The sequence below is a fragment of the Musa acuminata genome, chromosome BXJ1-7 (assembly GCF_036884655.1).
Source record: "Musa acuminata AAA Group cultivar baxijiao chromosome BXJ1-7, Cavendish_Baxijiao_AAA, whole genome shotgun sequence".
In the NCBI taxonomy this organism is placed as follows: Eukaryota; Viridiplantae; Streptophyta; class Magnoliopsida; order Zingiberales; family Musaceae; genus Musa; species Musa acuminata.
In genome coordinates, this window is record NC_088333.1 from 10,080,979 (window position 1) to 10,085,820 (window position 4,842).

Consider the following 4,842-nt stretch of genomic DNA (forward strand, 5'->3'; position numbering starts at 1 on the left):
CTTCGATCTACCTGGTAAGCTTTATTTGATTTAGTGGAATGATATATATATATATATATATATATATATATATATATATAGTGACTAAACAGTTGGTCAGATTTGGATTTGACTTCAAGTCCAGCCAAATGGGTTGGTGTCGTAGCAAAGTTGTCGGATCCATCTCGAATCCCATTTCAGATTTCCTGAACCCAATGTAAACCATAAAACTGGGCCACTTTCGGAGCATCATGCAATCACATGGCATAAAGCATATAGTCAATCAAAGCATGCCATCTCCAGATGTTCTCGATTTGTAGTCTTCCCCAATGTTTTATGTCAGTCGTTGACAATTGGAAAATGGAGGAAGATAAGATCAAGCTGAATGACCAACGGTTTTTATCTTGTACGATTAATCATCACCTGTTTACATCGAGCTTGGTTTGGTTGCTCCTCCAAAAAAACAACATAAAGAATGCATGGCCGAAGGGTAATAGAAAATATTGTATCGAAGGTGATAGGGGAGTCACCATAGGGTCAACGGAGAAACAGACCATGACGCCAGTCATCCCATGGCGGGACAATCAAACTGACCCCCCTCGGGAGTGATGACGACGCGACATGACACGACACCCTCCGCGCGCGGGTCGCACCCTGCCCGAGTAAACGGGCATTAACGTCGACCCGACGTCCCCAACGTCACCCCCTCAGCCAGCGACTCCCTCGCCCATACCCGGCACGTTCCCCCAAACGTAGAGGGCGACGATCGATGTTGCTCATACCCTGCGACAGAATGGTCCGCCACGCAACCCGGATGGCAATGTCAAATCCAACCAGAGGCGTGACCCCATTCTGACAAGCAGGAACATCAGGTAACATCAGACCGAAACTATAAAAGAGTCCAAGGCCTAAAGGTCAAGGGGGGGACTCGAAGGGGAAAAACTCCCACTTCAGAGGATACACTCGCACTCCATACTTGGAAGGGGGCATCTCTTCCTCCCAACAACCCCTCCACATCGCTAACTTAGCCGTCGGAGGGGTCGGGCCGAGCGCCCCGGCCCGACCTTTGTGCAGGTACCAGACGGTCGACTCTTCAGGTGTTGTGGCCGACCTGCCGCCGACCTGCGGACCCGACGTCCCGACCCGAACCGCCACGCACGGCTGCTGGGAGACCTCGAGGAGCGCTCCCCATGGAGACCACCACATTCCGGACCCGAACCAAGCCGCATCGGCTCCCAGGCCACGGCTAAAAAGTTACATTCCGTAACAGAAGGTACCAAAGAAGGAAAAAGAAAAAGGTAAGAGTTAATTCATCTATTCAACATGAGATTAAAATCGAATAGGTATTCTGCAAATCGTGATTGTACATGAGATTTCATTTTATTATAAAAATGATAACATGATACTTCTTGGAGAGAACCTATATATGCAGAAAAATCACGTCATTTGACAAATAATAATGCTGTTAATATAGTTCTCCTTATTTGGCAAAAAGAAAAAAAAAACAGCTTGCAGAACAGGCGATCACTTTCCATGAATGTGTTCACTAAAAGTAAGGTTTAACTTAAGTTTTCTTTTGTTTCTTACTAAATATAAGAATTATTAGATTATCTAATCGTATGTAATTATATAAGATATATCATAAATATTATTAGATATCGATTATGATTATCGATCAATAGAAAATATGTATAATTATGATAGAATTTCTTACAAAATGTTCTTGATAGAATTTTTTTTAAAATTACTTATTATAGATCCTTTGCTCTCACCTATAAAAGGATATAGTTTCTTGAGAACTCAACACATAACATATCATAGATCAGTATTGCTACTGCTTTCGGATTCGATGATGCTCTATAAATCAAATAAAAACTTTCTGAATGATATTGAAAGGTATACATCGTAAAATAAATTTATTATTATTTGATTTTAGATTTCGATATTAAAAATTTTTACATAATAATATATAATATTTATAATTAAATATTATTTTTATCAATGTCATCGGTAACTACAAACATACAAGAGTAGAAGATGTCATATAGAAGGAAATGCATAGAGAGCTCTCGAAGTCATTCGAAGCTTCGTGGCTTGGGCATACACACTGACGCCTAGATTATTACACTGCCACTATATATATATATATATAATTGCTGCTACTCCGGAATAAAACGTAGCCCCGCAATCTCGGTCACAAAATCCACAAGGTTGTCCATCTCGTCCTCGTCGACGAAACCATTTCGATTGATGTCAGCATTCCGGACTCCACGTCTGCCAGCAAAATAATTGCGCAGCCATTTATTGTGTTTATAGATGCTTGCGGCATGGATGGCCTGTCGCAGCTCTTGGCGGCTTATGCGTCCATCCTTGTCGATGTCGAACTGCTTCAGCCATTTCTTCAGTTCTTCCCTGCTCTTTACGTGGTCGAAGGATATGGCAGCGGCTGGATCGCTGATTGGCATAGTGCTGTGTGGTGGGAGCCTGGGAGTTCCTAGAATGAAGCAACGCTGGTTCAAGTTAGGCTAATTTATAGGCCAGGAGATTTGACGCCTTGTTCCTCGAACACCAAGGACACCTGTTAGTTGGGTGAGTTGGACTCCCACCCACGCTGGAAAAGCTACAACAAAGCTTTAACCCTTGTAAAGAATAAACCGTCAACCTGCAGGAAAGAGAAGCATTCAAGACACTGCAAACATTGGGAGAAAAGATTATGAGGCAGCAGTCATTCTTTCATCCAATGCAGGAAAAGGAAGAATATATAGAAAAAGAAGAAGAGGACCATAGTGGTAGTCACTATTAACCACAAAGTGGGCCAGAAAGCTGAATTCCCCAAGAACTGGAGAGGACGAGATGCTGATGAGGAGGAATCACGAACCATGCATCTGATCTGAGGATGTAATTGCATGGTTAAAAGCATCCACCATCGACCCTCCTCCACAACAGGGGCTTGGTTGAAACATCAATAATGTGGATCAATATTCCCAGCATCTTTGGTATGACTGATAGATGGATCAAGAATAGATCGAACTGAGGGCTCAAATTCGACTACCTCTTTCGATCTCATCTACGTTAGTCAACTAGCATGCCAATTGAGTATCTTTGGTCACTACTAATGGTTTTTATCCGAGACAAAAAGTATTAGTTATCTACGTGCAACAGATTCTCGTGGTGCTATCGACATGATCATTCAAGTAGATCATGGGAATAGGAGAATCGTGCTACAAACGGAGTGTGTATAGATCATGAGTTACCCGTGCACAGATTGAGAAAAGGGTGCACATCTCGTTCGAGACAAGACTCAACCCCACGCTGGCTTGCAAATTCTCTTTCATATTCATACGTTTGGTTTGAGCAGTCTATGATTTTATAGCAGCGGTTTGCAGATTCTCGATTAGTATTACAGTTCTATAAGAAATAAACAGTAGCAGTATCATCTTTGCCTCTTAAGGCTTTATTATTTCTTGTGTTATCTCTGTCTTTATCCCAAAATTATAGAGCTCCTCTAAAATATTTGAATAACGAACTTCTCAGGCAAGAATTTTTCTAGCTACATAAACTATTTATTTTTGGCCATTGTGAGATAGTTCTTGAGATTGAATCCGCTTTGATAGCTATTGATGAGGAATGCGGCATATGTTGATGTGGCTCAGTGGTGGGAGTCAAATGCCAATAATTATATGCCATGGGCCCATATATTCCCCCACAACCTTCGCATATTATGATGCACAATGATGATTCCCTCTGTCACTTTTAGTGACATAATACTTTCGTCCTGAGACGTTGGTGGTCAAGCTAAGAAGTCAGTCCACAAATGCCAAAAGATTGATAACACGGGGCCACATATCTCTCTAAATTCTTCTCTTTGGATAATGCAACATTTATTCTTCTCGTCGCTTTATGCCATTATGCCTTCTTCCTGAGATGTCGGTGGCAAGCTTTGCAATCCATATTATGCCTTGGTGTATAAGTTTGTGATATCGATCTATTCTTTGGCAGGTGATTCCTCGTGTAACTTCAACAACTTTATTCCACCATGCCTTCTCCCTCAGCCTTCCAAGTATCTAGAAGAGGTGAAACATAAAGCATCATCATCTGGTACTAGTTATCAGACGTGTTGGGTTTTATGTGATTTTGCAAAGGGAAAGCTGGTCTACATTTTTACCATCATGGAAGAGTTAGACCATCATGCTTGATGTTAAGGATCTATGTATAAGCTGGAAAACTATAGTATTTGTCCAAGAAATATATTCTCTGTTTGAGACTTTAATTTTCTTTATGAGAAACAAAACATAAAATTCTGCATCAATTTATACTCTCCATTTGTCTCTTTTAGACTCTCGAAATTAGAATAGTTTGCCTTCGTGAATAGTCCTCGAAGTAACTTGGACATGATACTGGTTTAGGTTTATTTAACCTAACTCTTCCCTCACATATAGAAAGGAAGTTCTTTCGTTAATTAGTTATATGAAGAGTAACAATGGATAAAAGTGTTCAAACTATTCGTTTGTGAGATAAAAAGAGAAATGAACTGTGAGAGAGGTTTGGATAGTCTCATATCGTAAGGACAGAGTGTAGTTACATATACTATATTTGACTTATATCTAAAAGCTTAATTTTTTACGTTTGATTGATATATGTTAATTCAGACTAGACTGATTGAATTTATTTCTGATAGGAGGAGTTTGTCACACAGATATATTGGATTCCTATGCATATAGGAGTAAACTAGAAGTTTGTGTTGAATCTCGGATTTTGATGATGAAGTCAATTGTCATTTGTTATCTAATCTATGTGTTGAGATAAGTGTGCAGGATTAACTACGATGAGAGTAAGACAAGCAGCAGGAGTTGCGCCGGAGTC